The sequence below is a fragment of the Dermacentor variabilis genome, chromosome 3 (genome assembly GCF_050947875.1).
Source record: "Dermacentor variabilis isolate Ectoservices chromosome 3, ASM5094787v1, whole genome shotgun sequence".
In the NCBI taxonomy this organism is placed as follows: Eukaryota; Metazoa; Arthropoda; class Arachnida; order Ixodida; family Ixodidae; genus Dermacentor; species Dermacentor variabilis.
The window spans coordinates 139,287,283-139,302,626 of NC_134570.1; positions in this window are offsets into that span (position 1 = coordinate 139,287,283).

Below are 15,344 nucleotides of genomic sequence, written 5' to 3' on the forward strand. Positions count from 1 at the left end.
CATTTCGAGAGTACTTGCAAAATTGTTCAGGAGGGCTGCCGCGTAGTACGTTTATTTAGCGCCGACGCATGTGAGGCGCTTCCGACAGATGGCGACTCCGTAAGTCGTCCTCGCCCCAATACCGACATCGTTATAGTGACGGCCCCGTCGCTGCAGTGTTGTTAAAGCGACGGGCCCCGTCACCGTAGTGTGGATGTTAAAGTGCCGGGCCCCGTCACTGTAGGGTGGATGTTAAAGTGCCGGGCCCCGTCACTGTAGTGCACATGTTAGGGTACCGGGCCCCGTCACCGTAGTGCAGATGTTAAAGTACCGGGCCCCGTCACTGTAGTGCAGATGTTAAAGTACCGGGCCCCGTCACTGTAGTGCAGATGTTAAAGTGCCGGGCCCCGTCACTGTAGTCACTACCTTCACAGAAAGGCAGCTTCGTAGTTTTAAGAAAAAGTTGTCCTGGTTCAGGCATTGAACCTGAGGCCAACGCCTTTGCGGGGTGGTCGCACTGCCGTCTGAGCTAACCAGGAGGCTAGCAGATAGCGCGCGCGAAGTAACGAAAACTCCAAGCACAGGTGCACTGATTATGCGAATCATTTCTGCGGAAGCCATGGCATGCTCCCGTGGCATGCTCTGGCGCTCAACGATGCGCACGAGACCTAGCAGACTACGCTAAGTGATGCCGGGAAACAGCTGGTGAACCAAAACACGTATCTGCACGAGCTGTTGTGATCCAGTTCTGGGGTTCGTGGTTCGGGCTCAGGCGTCGCACAGTATGGGTCGCTAGCCTATGCCACCGGAGCGCTTAAACTTGATCGCTTGCCTGCGCTATACCAGGACGTCGCACTAAGCGGACCGACGACGTCCACCGTCTCTTGAATTGAATTGCAATTTTTTAATTGAATTTGAATGTTTATTAGACAAAGGAAGGCCATGCAAGAAACACGTTGAGAAACATCTGGATTCTTAGCATCATGCTAGTAAGAATCCATGCAGAAATAGTACATGACGCACAGGCAGAAGACACCTTTATACGTCAGATTAGCAGCATATTAGATTACCGTACAAAACATAAGAGTTTCGACAACTAATACACTTCTTTACAATAACGTTTAAGCATTACGAGGAAAACTTTATGTTGCTTTAGCTGAACAGGAAGATTGTTTTATAAAGAAGAGCTAACCCTAGAAAGCCGTCTTTATCTGCACACATCTTTTACTAGTGGCTTTAAGAAGCTACTACATTCATAGCCTCTTGTTCTCAAAATAATCTAAACGTCAAATTTAATAAGAAGGAATAACACAGTTATTTGAAGGAAGTTATCAAAAGATGCTCTGGAGTAGACTAAACATGCTCTTAAGTTTCGAACGATCATGTTCACCTGTTTCTCTTACAGTTGCGCCAACTGTAAGAGAAACAGGTGAACATGATATATATATATATATATATATATATATATATATATATATATATATATATATATATATATATATATATATTGTAAGGAAGATGACGAACGTGCGCGCAGTCAGCAGCATCGGCAGCATCAAGCGCGCAGCAGAGGCTCGAGCTCGGGGGCTGTGCTCGGTGCATCGTAGAACATGCGGTCAGTACGAACCCCAATAAACCTCCTTTATTATATATATATATTATAAGGAGAGAACTTTCGATAGACCAGGATCGCAACATATCTAAGATGTTAAGATGTTATTCACTTGTTTGGCCAAATAATTCGCATTAGTACCTGATCATAAGCTCGTGATCTATATGCAATTATATTTGCAGACGACACGAGCTTATGATCAGGTACTAATGCGAATGGTTTGGCCAAACAAGTGAATAACATCTTAACATCTTAGATATGTTGCGCTCCTGGTCTATCAAAACTTCTCTCCTTATAAACTCCAACAAAACTAAAGCCACATTTTTCAGAGCTAAAAAGCAAGCTCTTTGTGTCAGCACTACTCTTACCTTAGGAGGAAATGCTATAAAAATTACACAGTCCGAATGCTGGGAGTACATTTCGATGTATTCATGTGGCGGGATACTGTCACCGAGAATCTGCAAGGTAAACTTGCCGATATAGTTGGAATCACGGGAAAATTTCATCATTCATTGCCTGCAAAAGCAAAGCTTACGTTGTACCACGCATTATTTGAATTGCAATTCACATACTCCATTTTGGCATGGGGCAGTACAACACAGAAAAACATCGTGAATTTCTCCGTCATGCTGAAGAATGCACTTAGAGAAACTGCTGCCGTGACTTGCAGAACGCATTCTGTACCACTATTCACCACCTATTGCATTATGCGCTTAACCAATATGCACCGTTACCGTCTTTAGAGCTACATAGATCAAAGGTTGAACATGGCATATTATTCTCATTCGAAGTTGCAAACCTGCACACCAACATCCACTACTACCCCACACGACGCGCATGAATACTGGTATGTGTCTCACCCACGTGCGAACCACGGTTTTCAGACTCCAAAATATACTTTGCCTTCTTTAATAGACAGGTTTGACTTATCTTACTCCTCGATCCGTGAAATTTCTGATAATTCCTTTGAAAACATCTTTCGTTAATTTTTATTCTTGGCGCATTGCCTTGCCACTATTTCTCTATTGTTTGTATTAGATGCCTGCAATGAGATGTTATCCCATTTGTTTTATGGTTCATCTTATGCTGCGCCGTGAGTTCTTCGTTTTTGAGGCTTCCTTGTAGATGGCTTTGCCTTGTGCAGTCTATGCTTTTGTGCGTAACGCTGTACAGATGTATACTTTGTGGGGTCTCTCACACCCGTGCTCTTGGGACAAAGGAACGACAACACAGTAGTGCAAACAATCACAAGGGCATTTATTGCACCTTTCATAGATCAGTGCCTGCTAGCCGAGTTGCTACCCACAAAACATGCCGATGGGCGCGCGACAAATCCAGAAGTCCGACTCACCGCGACCGGAAGCGAGCGAATATGTTCGCCCCATGCTGGATCCCAACGCCTGGTCCTTCGCGTGTATGGTCACGCGAATCGTGGCGCGTTCGAAGGCGGCCACGCGAGGCGGTCTCGCAGAAGCATCGGTCGGCGGCGCGCGGGATGTCCACGCTCTCAGCCGACCCGCCGGGGAAGAGCGTCGCTCCACGCGCGGCACGGCACGTCCGTGCTGCTTGCTGTCTCGACCCCAAGAGAGCAAGCGCCTTCCTTTCGGCGCCCAAGTAACCTCGCCTGTCCGCGGCGTTAGCAGCGCAACACTCGCGCCATCTCTCGCAGTGCGCTTCAACCACATCGACCGCCGCTGACGTCACGCAGGCCACGCGGCGAAGTGGGATTACAGGAGACGCGCTATGCGGGAAAAACATATCAGGGGACGCGCGAGAGTCGCGCATTCCCACATCTTCGGTACAGTATACTTCGGTACATACTGTACCGTACCGTACATACTGTACCGGTACAGTACAGTATACTTCGGTACATACTGTACCGATGTATACAATTTGGATAAGGGAGCACCATCAAGGTGCGACTTAGCGGCTTTTTTCTCCTTCTCCTAAGCCATGTACCTAAGTATGCATGTCTGGAATAGAGACTCAGGCTCAGACTCGGAAACGGAAAGGCGTAAAAGCTGCACGGTGAAGTGCGGCATTGCTAGTTAAAAAGTTGGGCACCATCGTAGTTTTCCATTTTCCATACACATTTTACAGTTGAAATGATGGTCTGATACAACACCTGAATATGTTAGGTTACTGACTCTTTCTATGGCATGTCCAGGAATTCTGGACATTCTCCTTTGGAACTTCACAACAATGCACGAGTGTAACTCAATGGACAATTTTCTTTTTCAAAGTTATATTTCAGAATATGGGCCGAGGGTCAAAAAGTTTCAACTGACTACAACAAGAAGGTAGTCCCTTCCAACAACATATGCGTTTGGGCACTTAGTCGGAACATTGGTGGCGCGTTAAAGCAGTTCAAGCAGGTCAGATGGGGCGGTGAAGTCCCACGAAAGGATGGAATCGTTTCGCACCCTCTCGCAGAGGGCACACTGACTTGAAGAAGTGCCAAATTTAAACCGTAAAACGACAGATTGCAGTTGGCATTGAAACGCTAACCGTAGAGAGAGTGTTATGAAGTCAGCACGCGGCAGGTTTTTGAGATGGAACCGAGTTAGTTATGCGTGTGCATGTCTTGGGCCTATATATATATATATATATATATATATATATATATATATATATATATATATATATATATATATATATATATATATATAGTCACGAAAAGACAATGGAAGATGTACCCGGCGTCGGCGAAGCAGACAGTTATACAAGATGGCGTGCAATAATTCAAGCAGGCGTCCTCAGCTTCTACTTCTTCTTCAGCGCCCGTCTCTTGCCGAGCGCGGGTTCCAGTCCCAACTTCTTTCTCAGCGCTGGCTCGTGAAACCTAGCAGCATTATTCCCCCGCCAAAAGAAAGGCATCGACCCGATGCTTAGTAAACTAGAAAGTAGAAGTGTGGAAGTCGTATGAGATCGAATTGGCGCCGCCTTAATGCGCGAAATACGGAATAACATGCGGAAATACGGAATAACATGCACTATCTCTGAGTGGTGCTGTCGACGCCGAGGCGACGCGGCACCGTCGGGAATGACGTCATAGTTCACTTCACTAACGCGGCGTATCACTTTGTAGGGTCCAAAGTATCTACTAAGGAGCTTCTCAGAACACCCCTGGCGACGGACTGGAGTCCATACCCAGACTTGGTCACCTGGCTGGTACTCGACTTGCCGATGTCGAAAATTGTAGCGTCGTGCGTCTGTACTCTGCTGCTTCGTGATGTGTAGGCGCGCGAGTTGACGAGCTTCCTCTGCGTGTTGAGTAAGTTGCTCGGCGTCGGAAGTAAGTGATGCGTCGGTGTCGTGCGGGAGCATAGCGTCCAACGTGGTCTGGACCTTGCGCCCGTAGACAAGACGGAACGGTGTGAATCGTGTGGTTTCCTGAATGGTGGTGTTGTACGCGAATGTAACGTACGGCAGGACTTGATCCCATGGTTTATGCTGGACGTCCGCATACAGACATGTAGCATGTCAGCAATGGTTTCGTTTAGCCGTTCCGTCAGTCCGTTGGTCTGCGGATGATAGGCAGTCGCCTTGCGATGTTGTGTACAGCTCAGCTCGAGTATGTCCTCTATCAGCTGGGCTGTAAAGGCAGTGCCTCTGTCGGTGATGACATGTGATGGGGCACCATGTCTGAGGACTATGTGATCGATAAAGAACTGGGTAACTTCGTAGGCCGTGGCACGTTGTACAGCTGTCGTTTCGGCGTAGCGTGTTAGATAGTCCGTGGCGACTATGATCCAGTTGTTTCCGCTGGCTGACAAGGGAAAGGGTCCCAGAAGATCCATGCCGATTTGATCGAACGGCGCGCTAGGTCGTGCGATGGGTTGGAGTAACCCCCCGGGCTTCAAAGACGGCGATTTCCTGCGTTGACACTCACGGCAGCTTTGCACGTAACGCTTCACCGTGCTAGAAAGTGTGGGCCCGTAGTACGTCTGGCGTACTCTTGCAAGAGTGCGTGAAAATCCCAAGTGTCCAGACGTGGGCTCATCATGGCAGCCTAGGAGAATGTCACCACGGAGGGTGGCAGGTACGACCAATAGATACTCTATGTCGCTGGCACTCGAGTTTTTCTTGTAGAGGACACCCTTTCGGAGGCAGAACGTCGAGAGACTGCGAGAAATGTGTCGTGGGATTGTAGCATTCTTGCCTTCTAGGTGATCGATGAGAGGGCGTATTTCGGCGTCCTCACTCTGCCGTATGATCAAGTCAGATGCGGTGAGGGCCCCAAGGAATGCACCGTCTTCGTCCATGTCCTTATCGCAAGTTTGAACGGGAGCGCGCGACAACGCGTCCGCATCTTCGTGTTTGCGGCCCGATTTGAAGACGATGGTAACATCGAACTCCTGCAGACGGAGACTCCATCGAGCAAGTCGCCCGGACGGGTCTCGTAAGTTGGCTAACCAACACAGGGAATGGTGGTCTGTCACCACCTTGAAAGGGCGACCGTAGAGATAAGGCCGAAATTTCATGATGGCCCACACAACCGCTAGACACTCTTTCTCGGAGGTGGAGTAGTTGATTTCGGCGCGTGAAAGGGTGCGACTGGCGTAAGCGATGACTCGCTCGACGCCTTCCTGGTGTTGAACGAGTACAGCGCCAAGACCGATGTTGCTTGCATCGGTATGCACCTGGGTGTCAGCGTCCTCGTCAAAGTGAGCGAGGACGGGTGATTCCTGCAGGCGTTGCCGTAACTCGGTGGAAGCTGCATCCTGCTCATCCGTCCAAACGAAGGGTGCGTCTTCTCGCGTTAGGCGTATGAGTGGTTCGGCGATGGGCGAGAAATTAGCGATGAAGCGACGATAGTACGCATACAGACCGAGAAGGCGACGTACTGCTTTCTTGTCACGAGGATTCGGAAAAGCAGCAACAGCTGATGCTTTGTCTAGGTCAGGCTGGACGCCGTCGGCGTTCACATGCCCGAGAAACTTCAGCTCTTCGTAACCGAAGTGACACTTTTCTGGCTTTAGTGTGAGATTAGCGGAGCGGAGCGCCTCAAGTGTACCACCTCTAAACGCTTCAGATGTTCTTCAAAAGTCGCCGCAAACACGACGACGTCATCTAAGTATACTAAACAGCTGTGCCACTTCAGACCCGTCAGAACAGTGTCCATCATTCGTTGGAATGTGGCCGGTGCAGAACACAGGCCGAATGGATGTACTTTAAATTCGTACAATCCATCCGAGGTATCAAAGGCCGATTTTTCGCGATCTCGTTCGTCAACTTCGATTTGCCAATATCCGCTCTTCAGATCTATGGATGAAAAATACCTGGTTTGCCGCAGTCGATCTAACGAATCATCGATCCGCGGAGGCGGATAAACGTCTTTTTTGTGACATTATTCAACTTTCTATAGTCAACGCAGAATCTAAGCGTTCCGTCGTTCTTTTTGACGAGGACCACCGGCGACGACCAAGAGCTTTGGGATGGTTGTATGATGTCATCGTCGAGCATTTATTTCACTTGTGCATTAATCACGTTGCGCTCTTTCGCCGATACGCGATAAGGCAGTTGTCGTATGGGACGAGAGTCGTCATACGTGATTATTCGGTGTCTCGTGATGGGCGTCTGGCGTACCTTAGAAGAAGATGCGAAGCACTCCTTGAACCGAAGGAGCAACTCGCGCAGCGCTTTCTGCCTTTCCTCCGAAAGGTCTGAATTGATGTCGATATTGCTGAGTGTCTGAGCTGGGTTCTCCTTCGTCATAGACGCAAAGCATTCAGCAACGTCGGCAATGGGCTCAGCGAAAGCGATAGTAGTACGACGAAATAGGTGCCGATGTTCCTGGCTGAAATTCGTCACGAGGAGCGCCGAAAGTCCACCTCGAAGCATAATGAGACTGCGGGCTGCACATACACCATGAGTCAGCATAAGAGAGGAATTGCCCTCTGCAACAGCTTCACCGTCACGCAGATCGTCGCATACGACAATTACCAGGACACTTGCGCGGGGTGGTACAGTTACACTTTCGGCGTAAACCCGAAGCGCGTTACGTCGTCAATTGTCGCGGCTGTTCGCTGCTCTTTCTGTCGAAAAAGTCACTGTGCGCTCCCGGAGGTCTATAATGGCACCATACTCTCGCAGAAAGTCGACGAGCAAGATGAGGTCTCGAGAACAATCGCGGAGTATAAGGCAGCTGGCTGGAAACGTGGACCCACGAATTTGTACTCTGACCGTGCAACGGTGTTACGATATGCCCGCCAGCAGTACGAATTTGCGTTCCAGACCAAGGCGTGATAACTTTTCTGAGTTCCGTCCCTAGTTTTCCGCACAAGATTGAGTAGTCGGCCCCCGTGTCCAATAAAGCACTAACGTGGCGGTCGTCGAGCACAACAGGTATGTCTAGCGAGAGTCTGTCGCTGAGTTCGGCTGCTGTAGTCGTTGAATCGTGCGGAATAGACCGTGCTTGCATCGATTGGAGGTCTTCGGAAAGGCGATTATCAGCGGCTTCGCCCCCGAAGGTCGCTGTTCTTAAGTTTTCCAGGCGAGGGCTTGGCGATCGTCCCTGCGCTGCCATTGGAGAGCTTCTAGGAACTGGGGAAGAACGCCTATAGGGGACGGCGAGCGCGACTGCCGCCGCGGGAACGGTGGCATACTCTGCTGGTTCAGGTATTCTTCAATCGCCTAGGCCTTTCGCCATATCTGGGCTTTGGTGAATCCGCGGCAAAACCATATATATATATATATATATATATATATATATATATATATATATATATAGTTGTTAGTTGTATGCGCGTGTGCGCTCTGTGTATGGGAGTGCGGGCGTGTGCCTTGGTATGTCAGCGCGAGTGCGCGTATGCGTGCGTGAGCGTTCGCGGCGTGTGTGCACGCCTCCGTGTGCGTGCGCGTGCGCGTGTGCGTGCGCTTGCGGTGCATGCGCGGGCGCGTGTGGACGTGTACGCGTGCCAACGTGCGTTTTCGAGTTTCAGCATGCATGAGTGCGTACAAATGTGTGCGTGTTTTGTGCGCATGGATGCCTGTGCGTGCTCATTGTTGTGTGTGTGTGTCTGCGTGCGTGCGTGCGCGCATGTGTACATGCGTGTGATGGAGAGTGCGTTTGTGTGCGAAGGAGACAGACAGCGTGTGTGTGTGTGCGAGGGAGATATAACGTGTGTAAGCGCGAGGCAGTGTGTGTGTGTGTGTGTGTCTGTGTGTGTGTGTGTGTGTGTGTGTGTGTGTGTGTGTGTGTGTGTGTGTGTGTGTGTGTGTGTGTGTGTGTGTGTGTGTGTGCGTGCGTGCGTGCGAGGGGGAGAGAGTGTGCGCGTGCTAGTGCCTCCGTATTTGCATATGCTTGCGCGCGAGCGCGTGTATAGACAAGAACGGCACCGCAAGCGCCGCTGCTGCGATGGCATGAGAGCGGCGCATGCGGGGCAAATTTCAACTAGCGGGTGGTACGCCTCTCTCATCTCTCGTTCACACCGCCTTGATTGCCTCTTGCACTGCGCGTGCTTGGGCACATATCGTACCGCACGCGGTGTGTGCCTACGTGTGTGTGCGTGTACGTTTTATTCGAAGGACGACGTACACGCTTCTGTTTGCTTTTAAGAAGATCGGTGCACTTGACGAATATTTTCGTGGCTGTAATGTGGCGAAAGGGCAGCGTCTGCTTAGCCATATAAGTGACGCGAAGCAGCTGATCGGAAACGACATCGTCCTCGTCAGGGCGAAGCGCATTTACCAAATGAAGGACGACATTGTTTACGACGTGGAGTTAGAGGTAAGCATAATGTTCTGCACATTTATAATTACATTCCTGTTTTGTTTAATTTGCTGTGTGTACCATGTACTCTTGATTTTTGTCTCTGGGGCTTCTATCTAAATACATGGGAAATGAGAAATTGTTTTCTCGGCAACTACTGCACCAAATTTGATGAGGTTTGTTGCATTTAAAAGGAAAAGTTAAAATCTAGTCACTATTTGTTGTGAATGTTCGATTTATGTTGTCAATATAACTATAAAAATTTGCAAAAATCAAGATTCTTCGAAAGCTAAAGTGTAATGTTTTCAACTCTGTAACTCAGCAACAAAAAAAAAAAACGATGTCAGCGTTTCATAAATTGCATCCAATAGTACATCTAAAGCGGACAAAATTGTTATATTACACATGGTTCTAAAAGAGCCATGTTTGGCACCAAAAGAAAAACGAGTAATATGTGAGTAGTGATATTGCGATACCTCTGTAAACAATATCACGAATTCACGCAAGATACAAACTGTCATATCATATGTGTCCTCTTTGGGTGGTCTAATTAATCGATACAGTTTACAGAACTGCGATATCAGTTCTTGATGCAGAGCTACGAGTTTGTAAATATTGTGCTTTATATTTTTCATACTCACAACATTTTCAAAATCTCTTTAAAGAATTTCAGGCTCTAAATCGAAGTTCCGTTTCCAACAGTTACTAGAATGGGACTTTCTCGCTCAAATGCAACAAATTTCATTAAAATCCGTACAGGCGTTGTTACAGAAAGCGTTTCTGCGTTTTACATGTATTTGAATAGGCGGCATGGGAGTTGGGCCCAAGCTAAGGCTTCCTCTTAATCGGACCTGACGCAGTGACAGCTTTTAGTCGAGATCTTTAACTTTACTAGCGCCTGACCAAGCGCACGTACGATATATGCTATCAGTTAACCTTTCATTATTTTTTGGGTAGTGTATGGCGAACGTTGTTACCATGATTTCGCATGCACTGTTATACGGGCACACTTTTTTTTACAAACTTGATTGATACCGCAGCCACACGGTGCACTTTAGACAGTTATGAAGGTCTTCAATTGCGGTTCGTTCATTTGCACAATCTGCGGGAAAGAGCTAGTCGCTGTCGAGAAATATTATCTTGGTCGCGATCGAATGTGCGCCCCGTGACCGGGCTATAACTGCTCACACAGTAAGAGCTAGTTCACTGTGTGTTTGTGCTAGAAAACTAATATACGTACATCAACGGCCAATGCATTTTTCCTTTTTTGCAGTTATCGCGGTCGTGCCCCTTCAATCAAGAGCTTCGCATTTCCTGCGGCAAGTGCAGTTGCATTGCTGGTGTACGGAGTCAGTGCAAGCATGCAGTGGCTGTATGACTCTACACCAACAGTTGTGAGGAGGACAGCTGCACAAGCCGACCTCAGCAGTGGGGAAAGCCCAGCGCAAAGCACCGGATACAGCGATCACAACTCTTATCAGACGTATTCCCTCGTAAGTTTGAAGACTGTGCTGCATGACAACGTTCACACCAATGTGGCACAACATAAATGTTTTGCTCACAGTAGGAAAAAGGCTCCGAGTAGAAAGTGGTACACATACAAGCTGCTGACCTATAGTTGTGTTGTTTTTTTAAAAACATTTATTTTATTAGCGCACGTTGCTATGCTCAATCGAGTTACACACCTTAAGGTATCTTAGTCTTGAGTCATAGAATATACAGCTGACTTTATGTACACATTTAAATTGGAACCAAAATGCGTCAATACACGCCATCTGCTGTCTCCTAATCTGTGCAACAGGTAAGGAATCAACAGCTCCAGCCTTCAAAAGTGTGCCAAGAACAACACTGATGAACTACCCTGGGATAGACTGCCCCCTACAAGAAGTGCTCAAGTTGGTGGAGCTCAGTGCTTTTGAGCTTATTTGCAGAGAGGTGCTAGACTCTGCTGTTGAGCAGGTATCGAAGGCCGCAGAGAAAGATACCCTTGAGAACCTCCTCAAACAAATGACACACCGGCCTGTGTACAATGTTCTGAATGTATTGGAGGATGGGACAACCCAGGAAAGAGACTTCTTGGTTGAAATGAATTCTCATCACAGAAAAAAGTACAACGAAAAAAGAACTCTCGAGCAAAGCCCATGTCAGTTATCTTTATTGACCCAAGGACAATCAAGCTGTACACGGTATGTGAGAAAGATTTAGAGGTGGAGTGCATATAATGGTCAGGAGTGACAAACTTAATGTTTCACAATATGCAGGTGGCATCAGGAGAGGAGGCTTCGCATCAGCAGTGCCAAGGCACACCTGATTCGTACAAAAAGGGATGAAAAAGGGCTTCAGTAAGCTGCTCAGCAATTTCTGAAATCCAGCTCCTACAAGAGTGCTGCAATGTGCTATGGTGTGTTTTTCCCTACACATTACCAAAATTGAAAGAATAATTGTAGCCGCACTTGGCTATTGTGACGTACCTTTATTGGGTTACACAGAAAATCATTAGTACTGATTTTGTATAGCACTCTCACAAAATTATTATTACAGGAATGAGAACCGAAGGCACAGCACGTGAGGACCTGGAAAGGAGGCTTGGAGCAAGCATTGTGCAGGTAGGACTCCTTTCTTTTATGTAAAGCAATGAAGGCACACAAATTATATTGTGCACATAGCAATACTCCCACACCTCATTGTCATATCTTTGTATTCTCTAGACTGGACTGGTGGTTCTTCCTGAGCAACCTTGGCTGTGCTGCAGCCCTTACGGACCTGTACGGCTTGGTTATGAGACTGTCCGGATTGAAATCAAGTGCACGTATAAATTCAGGGATTCACCATTTATTAACTACGAAGAACGGCACTGTGAGCTTCCATATTTGATATTCATTGATGATATAACTGAATTAAGAAAGCCACATCACTACTGCACTCAGTTGCAGGTGCAAATTTATATTCTTCATTTACAGAAAGCTTTGCTCTTTGTGTACAGTCAAAATCAGTCTGTCATAGTTTCTGTGAAGAGGAATGAAGTGTTTTGTGGGAGCTCATCCCTAAAATGGGGTATTTCTATTTCAAGTTTTTCATTCCTGCTTTGTTCAAGCAGTATTTCTCCTGTTTCTATCGTGAGCTTTTCTGTCTGGGCCCACAATTTAAAGAGATATTCTGTCGATTATTGCTGGACTCTGCAATAGCATCAGGTCCACAAAATGTTTGTGGTCTCATAACGTGATATTTTCAGTTTGCTTTAAAAACATGCTTAGTGGTATATGCGCTTTAAAAGTTAAAAAGGATGTTCTAAAGTGCAGTATGTTATTCCACGTGGTACTTGTCAGAGCTTTGAAATTGCAGTGCTCTCATTTTAATTTGAATGTGTAAGATTTTTAGTCAATATGTAATATTTCAGTGCCATGTAATTCTGTTGGAAACATTTGCATTTATTTATTTCTGTCATGTGTGATCTTTTTGTTTGTTAGCTGCATACTGGTAGGAAAAGTGGAAGAGTGTCTTATGATGTTGGCATGAGACATGCCAGAGCTTTGAAAAATGTGAGTACAGTGCCTTCATAAAGATTTGTGTTTGTTTGGTGTACATGCAATATATTTGTGGCACACTGTTGGCAATATTTGCAATTATTTTATTATTTGTGATGTTTATAAGGTTTACTGCATCCAGGTGGTGTTTAAGTCTGCATTACAATCGGTTGAGTTGGTATGGTTAAGCCACAGCCTCGAAAATATGAGTACAGTTTCTCCAATATAATGTTTAACATGTCTAACCTATATGCAATACTTTATAAGGTCATGTAGTTCGAGAAAACATGTGCATTTATCTATTTGATCATTTGTGATGCTTTTAAAGTTGGTCCATTCAGGTAGGACAAAAAATCGAATATTTGTGTATGCTCACGTGAACGCAGGAGCCAACGTTTCGACAAGTGGGCTTGTCTTTTTCAAGCCCACTTGTCGAAACGTTGGCTCCTGCTTTCACTTTGTTCTCCTTTTGCTCATCGTCTTGAATTCCCATCTCCCGCCTTCTCTTGCTTTCCCTGAATACCTCTTAACTGGGCACAGATATGCCAGAGCTTTTAAACTGTGGCTACAGTGCCTTTATGTATGCAATGTATCTAGTCTGTATGCAATATTTTATTGCATCTTTCTGGATATAGAAGTTGCAGTTACGTTAGTATGCAATGTTTTAATGTTGCTGAATCTAGTCTTAATAAAGTATGAAATTACCTTCACATGTTTAATTTCAACTATGTTAAATCGATTAAATTGTGAAGATGTATCATGAACTTATGATGTAGGGCAACATACATGCAGTATCTTTAATTTTACAATGTTGTTAATGATACCAATTTGCATTTGCAACCTGCGCGTGGCAGAGAGGGCTTTTTTTTAAAACAAGTCACATAAACATTTGTTTTTGTCTTAAAAATTGCATTACTACACACAGTTGGCATTGCAAGAATGGACTATACTTGGAATGCTTCAGGTTACGGGATTTTATAAACTTATGGTATTTCATATGACTGAAATTAAATGCCTAAACCAAAAAGTCCCAATGTTTGACTATTTAGAAGCTTGCTCATACATACCTGAAAAACAATACATCAAGAAACACTTAATGTGATACGCAAGAAGGTTAGATATAGCAGATGACGAGCTGGCTAGTTTGTTTAATGTCTACCTTAAGGTTTGAGGCACAATACCTGGCAACAGTTTGATGATGACTGCACTGATAAATGAAATATTTATTGAAATCGCAAGCCATTGCAAACAAAACCATTGTGCATACAGCAGACACAAATTAATATTGCAGGCCACCATAAGCCAACCTAATTATGCTGTGCATCCAGCGCACATCTAAAGAAACCTTTTCCAGTGAATAAACTACATGATCTTTCAATAAAGTTCTCTTTTGGCTGTGCAGAAACAAATGCGCTGGTGCATCATGATGCCACATTTGTAACTTGTGCTCTGCTAGCATCTGTGCAAGACAAATAACACTGGTAATCTTGATTTACGCATCGTTAAATTTCCTTTAGGAACTATATTCACACACAAAATTTCCATGCAGAACTCACTCACAAAGCATTGCAAACAATGCACTCATTCCTTCTTTTTAATTATTGGTGGCTGTATATTGACCAAGGCAGCACATATCGAGAACACTTTGTCCATGTGCGGCACCAAAGTTAAGGGCACTGTGTTGCGCAGGATCCTGTATACTTTCAGTCTGCGAATAACGCGCTCAACATGGATACGCACAGATGCAATTTTATATGTTGCATCCATGTTTTCTTGAGACAGTTGACCGCCTCCAGAATTGAAGGGAGGCATCAAAATGACTCCGTCTTTGTCCTTAACATCTGTCCGGATGCGTGGAAAATGTTTATCGCGCAAGATAATATCCCCTTCTCGTATAAGATTAAGAAGACCAGAGTCTTGGGTAATAAAGGAATCAGTCTGCCGCCCACCATATACCCTTAACATGAAGGCTATCATTCCATTCGGAATTATACCGACAAGGACCGTCAAGGTATAACCTCCCTTGTAATTGGAATAGAGTATGTGCTGGCAGTCGGGATTTGATGGTGTTTCAGCTCGAACTTCTGTACAATCAATAATAAATGTGCAGTCTGGATAATTTTATTTGAATGGCTGTGGCGTGCACTGCTTGATGATAGCCCTTGGTGGCACAAATATCCACTCTTTCAAGACTGCGCTAAGTATGTCGAGCGTTCTTTTAAATACACTTGATCTAGTTGATGCAGCCACTCCGAAAATCGTTGCCATAGCATTGAAGCTTACACCAAGCTTAAGCTTGGCTAAAAAAAGACAAAGCTTGTCCTCGCGGGTCATATCTGTGCTTCGGTAGCTAGGTTCTGGCAGAATATTGAGCAAAAGACTGAAGACCTGTGTGGTGATCCCACATATATCTCGCAAAGCAGTCTCGTTTTGCTTAAGTGTCTCAAATCCAAAGAATTCACATTTCCACTTCCAGCTTCCATCTGTCCCAGTGACCTACAAAAGCAACAGAAAA